Source organism: Acanthisitta chloris, unplaced genomic scaffold, assembly GCF_000695815.1.
Source record: "Acanthisitta chloris isolate BGI_N310 unplaced genomic scaffold, ASM69581v1 scaffold9528, whole genome shotgun sequence".
Lineage (NCBI taxonomy): Eukaryota > Metazoa > Chordata > Aves > Passeriformes > Acanthisittidae > Acanthisitta > Acanthisitta chloris.
In genome coordinates, this window is record NW_008686493.1 from 67,796 (window position 1) to 81,198 (window position 13,403).

Below are 13,403 nucleotides of genomic sequence, written 5' to 3' on the forward strand. Positions count from 1 at the left end.
AGTGAGAGGCTGTGTGGTTCTTGGCTGCTGCCTGGGGTTAAACCACAACAGCCAGTTAGACTTCTATCAGCCAGAGCTTTGTTCAGCAGCTCAGCGCTGCCGTCCAGTGGCTTTGGATCCAGGCTGAGGATTTATAGAGGTCAAAAAGCTGGAGCACAGGTGCTGTGGATGTGGCTGGTGGCCACAGGAGTGCAGCAGGCACCAGCAGCAGGATCTTCACTTCTTCAGCCTGGCCTGGAGAACCTCCCTGAGGAAGCTCCTTTTTTGTTCAGTATATGCTAAGACATCGTTAGTGGCCTCAGACCTGCTCAGGGATTGGGGGGAGATGGAGCTTGGGACTCTCCTTTGCCAAAGGGACATCCTAATATCATAGAATCATAGAATCAACCTGGTTGGAAGAGACCTCAAAGATCATCGATATATATTGACTTGATACTGAAGGGAGAGAAAGGAAAAGTAAATGGGTGTTATTCTAATATATCCTTCTCTCTCCTCCAGGCTATAGATCCAGATCCATTGAACTATTGGCAGATGAGTTGGAACTAGGTGACCTTTAAGGTCCCTTTCAACCCAAACCAGTCCATGATTCTATGATTCTGGATGATGGAAAGGTATCCCAGCATTTTCCACTGCAGTTTGGGATTATAGCTATCTGCAACCCTTAATCCCTGCTCAGCCAAGGAGAGAGTTTCTGGTCACTTTTGTGCATTAATGCAGCCAAATCAGACTCTCAGTTTTTGCAGTTTCACCCAGTCCCACACTGACTTCAGCAGCCAGAAATCTGTGTCCCCTTTCTCCTTCAAGGGGCTGAGGATGCCTCCAGTTCAGGGCAAGAAGGAGCAGTTAATTGTTACAAAAGGAATAACAAGTGTGGGCACAGATCCAAAACCAGGATTTATTTAGGAAGATTTTTCTGGTTATTATCTACTTAGGAACAGAGGATTTGTCAGAACAGATCAGAGCATTTTCATCAAATCTGGCTTCCTGTATGGAGCAGAGATAGTGAGAGGATGTTCTGGAGGGGAAACTCTCTCCAGCCTCTCCCTGAAGTGCAGGTACAGGGCAAGGAGCTGCCAGGAAGGGCAGCAGAGGCAACACTGGGGGTAGAACCAGACTGGAACCAGCAAAGGCAACTTCAGCCTGCTCAGAGCCTCAGCCAGAGCTGACCCAGCAGAAGAGGAGGGAGATGCTCTCCTGCTGGGCAAGAGCTGACCTTCAGCTACAGCATGTGAATGTAAACACAAATCCCAGGCTCCACCAAGAAATCCATTCTGGATATTCACACTGCCATTCCAGTAAAAACAACATCATCTGCAACGTGGAGCACTTGGGAGATGTTTGGTTTACAAAGTGGGGCAGGAGCTGCTACACAAACAATCCCTGTGTTTGAAAGGAAAATATTCCCTTATAAACAAGAGGGAAAAAAAAACCAAACCACCGTGTGTGTATCCAAGGGGAAGAGCCCTGGGATGTGCCTTTTCCCACGCAGGATGGGGCTCTGGGAGGGCAGTGGAGATGAAGAGCTCCATGGCAGGGGGTGAGAGCTGAGGGGACACCAGGGCTGTGGTGGCCTCAGCCCTGTGAGCTGAGCTCCTCAGTGCTGTTCTTGTTTATAAATAGAAAGGCAGTTAGTTATTATTAGAGCTTCTTGAATGGGTCTGGAGAAACTACAGAAAACCTTTGCAAAAGAGCTGCTTTCCAGTTCCTGCAGAGCTCCTGGGGGTCATGACTAGAGAAGAACATCATGAGAAGCACCTTGAGCCTTGGAGATGGTCCAGGCTGGTTTCAGAACTAGGAGCTTCATCTTTATACCAGGTTGGTGTAGTGGCACCCTAAGGATGGTCAGTCCTCACCCCACCCATGTTTCCTATTCCCATGATAACAGGGCAGGACACCAACAGAGCAACTTACCTTGGGACCTTCATCTCCACCACCTTCCCCAGGGAGTCAAAGGACACAACTAGCTCCTGCACTGTCACACTGTTCTGATGCACATGAGGAAGCTCTTTCCCACACCTGGTACAAGGAAACCTTTCCAACACATCTTCCACCTGCTCCAAACCTCTGTGGGCTCATGGATGGGCACAGAAAGAGGAAGTTGTACACCTGGAAAATGCAGAAGGTGGATCAGTTCTCTTGGCTCCAGCAGAGGAAACATCATCAGTTATGTCACTGTGGCTTTTGTGTGTGTGTGTCCCATGTTATCCTCGTGCCTGGTTCCTGTCATCCTCCTCCAAACCTCTCCTAGACAGCAGCACACAGGCTGGGCAAGGAGACTCTCAGCCACAAGGTGATTTTTGGCCATTTCTCCTAAAGTCATGGAGGATGAGCTCTTCCAATGGCATTTAGCTCCTGAAAGATGCACCTGGACACATCATGGGTTATCTCATCCTAGCTAAGCTGCTCTGTGCCCCCTAACTGTAGAGCTGCTGCTTTTAAATCATTCTTTTTTCTCCCCTGTGTCTCTGCTGGAAGACACATTTTTCTTTTACCTATACATTATACCTTCGAAAATATGTCCCTTAATCCACAAAACTGCATCCAGTAATGCCCAGAGATCCAGGACTGAAAGCATTTCCCTAGTGAATGTCCTTTACAGAGCCAGCAGGGTCAGAGGGAAAGGAAAACAACACGCATATGATCAATAATTTTTAAAATAGGATTTGAAAGCAGAGCATGAGAAGACTCTATCTGGTTTTAATTTCAAATGAAAAACAATATGGCTATTAATATATGGTAATGTTACTCCACTGTAAGAACAAAGTGTAGCTAAAACCTGCAGGCTTAATGAGGCTCAGGAAAAATCAAATTGAAAGCAAATCTTTGAAAATCTCTAGGTAATCTCTGGTCCATTTATCATGCTTTGCCAATCAGAAAGTAAAACCAGGCTTAGCATAATGAGGAAAATCAAACAAGCTTTTTTTTTTTTTTTGTCCTGCTGCTCTAAAATCACAGAACATCATCCTCATGGAAAAGGAAAAAAGAGGAGGAACACTTGTGCCCTCCTGCCTGAGCACAGGGAATCTAATTGCAAAGGTTTCTTCCTGTGTGTCTGAGGAGATGATGCCAGACTGGAATTTTTTAATGGCAATATTTGAGCTCTCCTTGGTGACACAGGAGCAAAGCAGTGGTCATCTCCTGAGCTGGCAGATGTGCAGGCAACAGTAGTTGATAACAAGCTGCAAATGTGAAAAAGCAAAAATAAATAAAAAAAAAAATTACTTACCTTGGCATCTCTACCCAGGCAGGTCAGGAGCACAGCACCAGCCCTGGCCAGGCTGGGTGAGGACACCAGTGAGTGGACAACACACCTAAAGGAAAACCAATGGGTTTGGGGTGCTCTGTGCTTCCAGACCCCTGAATCTTCCAGGGACTGGAGGAGGATCATGCCATGCACCCCTGGAGCTGCTACATGCCAGCCTGGCCAAGCTCTGCTCCCCCTGCCCAAGCATTTTTGAAGCTTTGTCCCATCTTCTAATCCCTATGGCCATGCAGACACCAAGAATTCCTTGGGCTGGGGACTGCTAACACACCTTGCATGACTCCTCCTTCCACTCTGAGGGGGAGATATTGAAGCAGAACATGATGCTGTGGCTTACCCATGGTCACAAGGTTGTGGGGTAGGCAGGAGGTCCCTGTAAAGCTGGACACAAGTCACCAAGTGATCCCACCAGTTGCTGGTCCAGCCTTTTCCTCCACAGCTCCCTGATGCTTTCCTGGGAGACTCATTATTTATGGCTCATCATCCTCTACTCCTGCCCAATTCACCTGACAGCCCAAGCAGGCAAAACCTGCAGGGATGTGATCTCTGCAAGCACCACCTGATTAAAACACATAAAAGAAAAAAAAAACCAGAGCTATAAAACTGCCAGTTGCCCAGAGAATCAAATAAAATTAGTTCAGCTCAGCCTCCCCCATCTTTCCTTGGCAATAAAACCACTCACTATGCAAATATGTAATTTCAGGTATATAGGAAAGCAAGTCATTGAGCTCATGGGTTATAGGGGGCAGAGGGAGAGCTCTGCCCAGTGAGAGCTGCTCTGGGCTCTCTTGTGTCTGCAACTGAGAGTTATATGACCCATAAATAAAACACCACCAAGGGATGGGCAACAGGTACAGATCACAACATTTCTTGAAGCTGTGGTGGCCTCACACAACAGCCAAAAGTCTTTTCCTTCCCATTCAGTGGACACCAGAGTTAAATGAGGCTTCTTAACCATCCACCCATCCTCACCTTCCTCCTTCCCTGCATGCTCAAGAGCCACAACCACCTCACAGGACTGTGGAGGATCCAGAGCAGCTGCCAAGGGTTAACCTGCAAAATATTCTGTGTGAGCTGAGCTGGTTAATGAGCATCTCTCCTGCAGGTGAAGCTCTGTGATGAGAATATGCTCTGCTCCAGTAATGCTGGAGACATAACAACCCTCCAAGGAGGGAGCTGCGAGGTGAAGTGAGACAATCGTCTCTCCTCAGCTGGATTGCAGTTTCAGCCAAGTTCATCTGCATTAATCTTACCCTCATTAAAATCAGTTGTTCTGTTTCTAATTCCACTGGTGCTGCCAAGCTGAAGAATTAAAAATTGATGAGCCAATGTCTCTGGAAAAAAAAAAAAAAAAAAAAAAGTGAGTTCATCATCTCGAGCCACATGGATTTTTAAAACAATCATAAAAGATGTCTGGCTGCTCCTTTGTGCTTGACACTTTCGTGAGGAATGGGAAAATGTACAAAAGCTGAGATTGTTACACAATCCTGAGATTCCAGAGCCTGGTGCTTCCTGGAGGCAGCCTCAAAAACTGCCTCACTGATGGTGGAAACCAAGAGACTGAGCCACACAGGAGGGAAGAGCTCATTTGATGTCTCTTACCCTGCATCAACACAAGTGTCGTGGCTGAAGGGACAGAGAGCTCACCCTGCTGACCCCAGGGCAGGCTGTCCCATGGGTGCCACTGCAGCAAGGGCAGAAGCCTAGAAATGATGCCAGGAGTAGTTTTCCAGCCTTGGCAGGACAAGCACACAGAGCTCTTGGTCACCCCTGGAGCCACCAGAGCAGAATTAGTCCTGCAGCAGAAATTCAGGACCTGTGTAAACCCAGCAGTGAGCAATGGGAAAAGCCACAGGACACCAGGTCATGCTTTGGTTAGTCTCCAGCATCCACTGCACCTCTCACCCTGCTTTGTGCCCCTCAGTCCCCTCGTCCAGTTTCCCAGTGCCCATCTAGTTATTCCTGCCCTTGGAGCCTACACAGTGTGAGGGACATGTGGCTAACAAGGACTTTCCTCTGCAGTGAACAGCCAGATGCTCTCATGGATATAGAGCAGAACCCAGGGGGAACATGTAAATTACCAGCTAAAGTAAATAATGACTTTTTAATTCTGCATGTGAGTGACAAACTAAACCCGAGTTCTAATATGCTCCTAATTAAGGTCATCGATGACAATAGCTGCAGAGCTGGAGACAAAGATGATAAACACCATTGAGTTGAAGCAGATGGGAACTAGGAAAGGGCTCTCCAGTATTGTTTTCAGTAGCCAAAACTAAATAATGTTTCAGAGAGAGACAGAGCTCTCCCATCCCACAAAAAAAAAAACCAAACCAAAGTCTCCTGTGGCTTTTGCTGGTCCAGGCTGTAGTGATCACACTGAGCTGTTTGAGTCTCTCTCCACAAAACCTGCTGCTTTCCCTCATAAAAAGGCTCCATGTTTATAAAGTAAAGTTCAAACAAGAAAACATTGAGCAGTGCACAACCAACCCTGGGAAAAGACTGGGATTAACTCCTCCAGAGCCAAGCAGAGTTTGGCTCCTGAAGAAGAAGGAGCATAAATAAAGATGGGTTGTCAGTGAGTGGTTATTTATAGAAGGCATTAATTTCCTTCATGATCTGGATAAATACCCATTAGCTTTCAAGGTGATGAATCAAGTATTAATTAACCTGCTGGGGGAAAAAATAATATGGATATTAATGTTTTAAAAGGAAGCTTCTAGCTGGGGGAAGGAACCATGGCACATGATGCAGCCCTGCTTCCATAGAAGTGAAATAAAACCTGACTCTGCTGGAAAGGAGCAATGGGCAAAGAATGGACCAGTTGGATACACTGGCTGGGAATGACAGTCTCTGCTTTGGGAAAAAGCTCAAAAAATAACTGATCTTGGCATGTCTACAGAGCTTCATGGTGGAGAAGAGCTCGGAGTGAAGATGTAAATGATATTTTTCACCTGGCAGAAACAGCCCTGACATCTCTTAAAGCTGCCACCTCTCAGCAGGGCACAGCCACCAGTGCCTGAGCCAGCACAGAGCTGCTCTACCAGGAACCATCAACACCCTGGCAGAGTGGGAAATGGTGTTTCACCCTCCCACAATGATGCAACAACCCTTGGTTTTTTTCCTCTCTCATTTCCCTCTGGATGTTCAGACTACAGACTGGACTCTTCTTTTAGTACAAGCAATAAAAATCTAGAGCAATGACCAGGCAAGCAGCAGAAGAGCCAGGACATGCTGTGGTTGTTACACACACATGTAAATGGGAGGAGCCCTTGGCCCTCTGGTCCCACCTTCCCTCTGTCATATTTGGGGACCAGCTGAGAGAACATTTTCTGGAGCTCCCACAAAGCAGCAGCACCATCCTCCTGTGGAGACTGGTGGGGCTCAGCATGAGTAACACAGAGAAAAGAGAAGTAGTTCCAAAGAATAAAACTGTTTTCTAAGCCAAAAAAATGTCAAAATGAGCTGTGACACCAAACTGGACAGCAAAAACAAACCAATTTCCTGGTGGCACCAATACAAGACCTGCAAGATCACCACACTGTGCTGCTCCCTGGGATGATTTGGCTGCATCTCTTCTTCTCCTCTCTGCAGAGCAAAGCAGCTCCAAATGACACAAATCACGAGTTTGGGCTGATTATTTTGCCAACTGAGACACAGCTCTCCTGTAGGAGAGGCATAATGCTTAACAAAGCACAAAAGATCCTGGATTAGATGTGATCTTCAGGATGGACTTGATTTGCCTGTGCTCCACCCCCACAAACCCAAATCTTTAACAGCTTCAAGCACTTTGATTTTTTATATAAAGAAGAAAAAAAAAAGCATATGCAGCCAGCCTGTTCCTGCCCATTTTTAGCTTTTTTTTTTCTCTCTTCATTTTCCCCAGTTCTCTACCCACACATACCCACACTACAGACAAAGCAGCCTAAAAAACCCTGAAAACAGTCTATAAAAGCAGCAGTAATCCAGGGCATCATCAACTTCCAGAAATGCAAACTGGCTTCAGAAACCACAACTTCTTTCTGCTGTTGTTATTATTATTTTTTTTCAGATGGGGTTGTGGTTTTTTTTACAGCCTTTTACAATCTTGTTTTAAGAAATGGCACCTCCTTCCTCACCCTCCTCAGTCCTCTCCTTCCCTGCTCTAGTCAAACATTTCTCACCAGCTTTGTTCAGCTCACATTTCAGGGCAGAGCAAATGTTAGTGCAGGGAGGAGGGGACAGGGATGATGAGTCAATTAGACACCTAATAAAAAATCTAACTTAGAAAGTTCCCTTTCTGCCACAATGTGAGCTGCAGCAGCCACAAACCAGCACTGCCAGCTCAGTCCAGTGTCCTCCTTGCAGCCAGAGAATGGTTTCCTGCAATGAAACCTCTCTCATCCTGCACTGTAGGATGAGGCATCTGCCACTGAATGTGAGAGACACCATCCCAGCTCAATAAATCACATTGCCCAAAGGACTTCTGTGCTATCAGCACTGCTCTTTTCACTCCACAGCTTTCCCCCTCTGTGCTCCTGCTCCTCACTGTGCCTTGCAGCTGATCAGCTCAGCCAAGTTAAGCTCTCTGAACCCTCTGGTCTTGCAGTCACCTCTTCTGTTGTTCCCATCACTCCAAGCCACAACTCTCTGAGCTCAAAGAAAAACCCTAGAGATGCACCATTTGTCATCCAGATGTCATTTGTCACACCAACAGCACCTACCACTGACTTTCCAGGCATGCAGTAAATTGGAGGGTGGATGGGAGGGATGATGCCTGTTCATTTTTCTCACAGATGGGCAGGCCACAAAGCACCCAAGCAAAGCCACATGCTTCCTTCCAACCTCCTCACCTTGGCCCAGACCCAAACCACCCACCCATAGAGTCAGGTTGGATTTGCACACTGTCCATAATGCATAACCTTCTCTCTTAGTACATAACCTGCTCTCTTAGTGCAACCACCCTGGCAACACATCTCAGTGTGTTCACTCCCCATGCATGAAGTGTAACATAGGCAATTGGAATATTTCAGGTTAGATTTTGCTTACCTGGGACTGGTCAGGTTTCACAAGAAAATGGAACAAACCATCCTGAGCTTTGGTGTGTTTGAGCAGCAACATTTCCAGCAGAACACAACACTGCAATATTCACACTGGGGAAACAAACAATTCCATATCATAAAGAGCTGAATTTTTAAAAAGTCACTGTCAAACCAGCTCTTTCCTCACCAATAACCCTGCAGGATGTAGCCAAGCTGGAGGGAGAGCACAAAGGAGCACAAAGATGTTGCTGGGACTGCACCAGTGACTCCTGCCATGAGGCACATCAACCAGCAACTACTTACTGGTGGCCAACTGGACTGGGATGAGAACTAGTCTGGCTGTGCTGATCATAGTCTGGAGTGACCAAAATCACAGAGGACTGGAAGGCCACGGCATGTTTGTTTCCATCAACAGTTTTACACCCTTCCCACAATGGAGCTGATGGTTTCCCCTGCAGGACAGATGATTCTGGGGCACCAGGAGGGTTCATGTTTCACTCTGCAGGACAGATGGGGCACCAGGAGGGTTCATGTTTCACTTTGCTCTGGATGTATGTGCCCAGTTTTGTGGCTGGGTAAAAGTAACTAAGCTCATTATTCAGTCAAATTTCCTTGGATTTTTGTTTTCTTTTTCTTCAGAGAGGTCTGGGGACACCTGGAGGAGTCCAGGCAGGAGAGACCTCTGAGCAGGCAGCAAGTTGTGGCCAGTGGGCTCCAGAGCCCAGGCAGGATGAGGTTATTATAGTATCATGGAATCATAGAACTTTAGGGGTTGAAATGAAGCTTAGAGATCACCTAGTCCCAACTCCTGCCCTGGGCAGGGACACCTCCCACCAGAACAGGTTGCTCAAGGCTTTATCCAACCTGGAATGAACACTGCCAGGGTTGGGTTCAGTGGCATGGTCCATGGGTACAGTGGCAATGCCAGCAAAACAGAACAGAAAGAGCATCAGCCAGGTAAGAATTTTTCAGCTATCCAAGCCTAATGCATGTATTTTCCACTGGGTAAGTCTCTCCTCCTCTCCCCAGCACAGTCCAGACCCAGGTATAAACTCAGAGTAACCAAAAGCAGGGCAAGGAAGGATACTGCCCTTGGATCTGTTCTTTCCAGCCATGAAAACAAGTTAACGTGGGTGTAATTAGAGAGTGACCCTTCTTTGCCATTGAGCTTCATAAAAATGTGAGGAAAGATGCATGCATTTTAATTAAGTTCTGGGAGGAAAAAAAAAGCCACACATACCTGGCTAGACTGCAGAGAGATGAACTCATTACTTCATCCACTGCTCAGGCTCCTGCCTATTTTCCTCTGCACCAGAATGATCAGCCTGGGCTGCAGACAGGGACATTAAAAGGGAAATAATCCTTCAAAAGAGCCAGGCCAGCACTTTGTAATTCCTGTATCACTGGAGTGGGAGTCATCATCACCCACATGTCTAGTGAGACTGACAGGCAAGCACTCACAACCTTAGAAATCCAAAGGGGAGAGCTCCCCAAATTGGAGCATCAGGAGGGATCCTGAAGGATTTTTCCAGCAGCCAGACAGCTCCTGCAGCTGCCAGACTTTTCCATAGATTGCCCAGGTCTGATTTTCTGCTATGAAACAGCCCAGGCCTGAGCTGCCACTTTCATCTCAGGAATGCACAGCTGTGAAAGTGAGGTCGAGGTTCCTCTTGCAGGATGTGGCTCCAGAAGTCAGGATTTGTGCCCAAGCCATTGAGGTCACACTGGGATCACATTAGTACTCAGGCTGCACATGGTGAGAGGGGTGGGGGGTGCAGACACTCAGTTGCCTTTGGAATAAAACCCCAGCAAAATTCACATGGTGTTCAAACAGCAGTGTAAAACAACCCAAACCATTACTTACCTCTAGAAAGATTTTAGGGCATAAAGAAAGAGCAATCACCATCAGCTTTCTCTCCCTCAAGAGCCAACTGAACAACCTTCCACACTGGAAATCATCTTCTCAAACACTCAGGCAGATCCCTCATGAAAATCATTGTTTCTCCAACAGATTTGGTGTCTGTGGGCTTGATAAAGACTCAAAAATCTGCTATTATTGCTCCTTGTATGCTGAAATTGGATCAGGTAGATCTTGTGCTCCAAGGTACTAGTCACTAGCCCCAAAAGTCATGAGGAAATCCCATGAGTCCTTTGCTGATCCACCAAGACCCCTGCCCAGCCAAACATGTTTAACTCCTGTGAATGTCAGTGAAACACATCTATGTCCTCAAAGTTAAGCATTTCTTCAAGAGTTTTGCCAGAGTTTTGTGGAGGGAGGCACAAAGTTGGCCAGTGATGGCATAGTCTGGGGTAAAAACTCTTACATTTGACAAGGAGCTGACAAAATTGAGCAGCATTTGGTCTCCACCAGTCTTTGCAGGAAGGGAGTTGAAACAGCCCCTAGAAGCTGCAAGACCCAGGACTGCAGCTCTGATTGCTGCTGGCACATCAAAGCAACAGAGGTTTAGCTTCTCCTAGCACAGACAAGGCTCCCTGCCCTCCCCATCCTGCTGGGAAGAGCTTGGCTCCAAAGCCAGTGGGCTGACCACAAAGCCTGTCTGCATGAATATATTTGTTAAAACACTCATTCACACTGTAGCCACGGTGCTGGCTGGGAGAACATGTATCAGGCTTTTTGTCAAACAAAACCCATTCCAGCTGTCTGGGAGGACAGGGAAATCTGCTTTGAAGGGTTTACAGTTCACTGCAACACTTTATAGCTACAGTTGTTTCCATAACCAAGTCCAAGAGAGTCTGTGAACAGGAAGGAATTAGCCACTCATGCAAAGACCATTAAAGTCAAGGGGAATCTTTCCATTGACTTGAGAGGGTTTGGCTCCCAGCCCTGGGTATCAGGGTGTGTTGGGAGAGATTTAGAGCAGGAAATGGGAGCAGGACTTTTGCAGGTTTGCTCAGCATTTGTTGTGGAGTTTAGCACAGACACTCTCAGTGCCCATTGCCCTGCATGTAAGTAAAGAAGTGACTGCTTATCCAAGATACAAAGCCCTGACTGACCACCCTGTTCAGCCTGGACACCTCTCCTGTCATTCCTGGGATGACAGACCTAACACCAAACAGGTTGGACTGACACATTCTTCTGAGCAATGAGATTTCTTCATGGCTCCTGACATGTCCATGCCTGATGCATAACCCATATATGATGTGTCAATCCAAGAGGCAAAAATACCACAAAGCAGAAGCTTCAGCAGATCTGAAAAGCTTCTTAATCCAAAGCTCAAATTCACTTGGGAGATGAACCTCCCACTGGGATCTCTAGGCAGCATTTCACAGATTCCACTTCTGCCTGTTCTGTTCTAGCCAAGAGCTTTGCACAGGTGTGTTCTGTCTTTTGATGGAGTGCAGGAACAGGCATCAAAATTACAAAGGATCTGAGCTGCCTCCATTCTAACAGGCAGGGGAAAAGGGATCTGACCTGCACTGCTTGGGACTTCACCTCTGGAAAATGATGCTTTCCAAGAAGTGTCTTCCCAGGCACCCAAAACTGCCACTGAATGAACCACAACACACTCCAGGAAAACTTCAGTTTCTTTTAAAATACACCTGAGCCCATCCTTCCCACTCCTCATGGGCAGCATGTGCCAGGGAGAGGAGCAAGGCTCAAATAATGAGTTATCCAAACCACAGGCTTAGGAAAACCTCTGCCTCCTGGCAAATGCTTTGTACTTGGGCTGGATTTAGAAAAACAGGTGACCAAGCCCTGATTCAGCCTTCAGTGGGAAATAGAGAGACAAGAGTATGCTCAGCTGCAAGAAACTTGATCCCAGAAAGGGGAGAAAGGAGGGTGGAGAAGGAAATACATCCTAAACCCAAACCAACTTGGTGACCTCAACAACTCTGCAGAGCCAAGCTCTGCCAACAGACTCATGGAGCCAGAGGGACAGAAACATCCAAAAACCAGATGGATTTTTGTGGCTGCAGCCTCACATAGCTGGTGCCATATCCAACAGGATGACCTTTGGGCAGTGACTGTCACCTTTCTGAGACAATCTGACAGCAATTTGACTTGGAGAGTGATGTGCCAACTGAAATATCATCCCTGTGTAGTGGTGGTCTCCAAGTTCCCTGTGCAGGAACATCCACCTCCATGCCCAGGAGTCTCTATCAGCCTGAAGGGAGATGCAGTCACCCCACCATGGGAAGTCAGGTTGGGCTTTATGCTTCCAGAGGGATATGACTTTAGGAAATGAGCTTTGCCACCACCTGCTGCAAGTTCCCCAGTTTAGAGGGCTAAATTGCCAAATCTGACAGGAACTGGGGGCTCATTAACATGACTGAGGCTTTGGCAGTGGGAAGGTTGCTCAGCTTCCATTTATAGGCTGTGGCAGGAGTTCAAGGCAGGGCGTTATGCACTGCTGCATTAGGAAGTCTAGACAGTGCTGGAGCCCTCCCTGCAAGCCTGGAGAATCCCTTTTCCCTGCCCTCACATGCTAGTCAACACCCAGCAGCATTCCTCCAGCAGGAGGGATGTGGGGAAGTATTTCATTCCCTCCTTCAAACAGACCCTTTTTGCACCATTGTGTCTGTCCAAAACCTCCACCTCCAAAGCTCTGCCTGGAAAACAGGAGGTTGCCAACATTGCTGCACTCATGCCAGCACAACTCTCGTTTGACCAAACCCTTCCAAGCTCAGGGAGAGGAAATAGGGAAGAAAACTTTTAAAACCTTCCTAAACTCCATGGTTTTATTCCTACCTGGAATGAGAACAGCAGCTTTGGAGCAATTCTTGAAATATTTGCTTTTGGCTGGCTTTATTCCTTCCTTTTCTTCAGTCTGAGCTGACCAGGGAAACCTGCTGAGAGTTCTCTGCCCCCGTGGACCTCCAGGCAGGACTCTCTCCTCTGTTAAAGCACACCCAGCTGAAAGGTGCTCATCAGTATCTGCCACCAGGCTCAAAGGGAGCAGGAGACCTTTTGAACCTGAATCAAATATTAAAACAGAACTAGTTTTAATTTATTGGAAGATTTCTGGTGGGCCTTAACTGCTCAATTCACTTTCATGAGCTGAGTGGCAACCTGTGCTGAGACAGCATTCCAGCAGCTCCTGAAACACAACCTGGGGGCAAAGCTGGGGGAAATGGGACAGTGCTGTCCTATCCATCAGCAG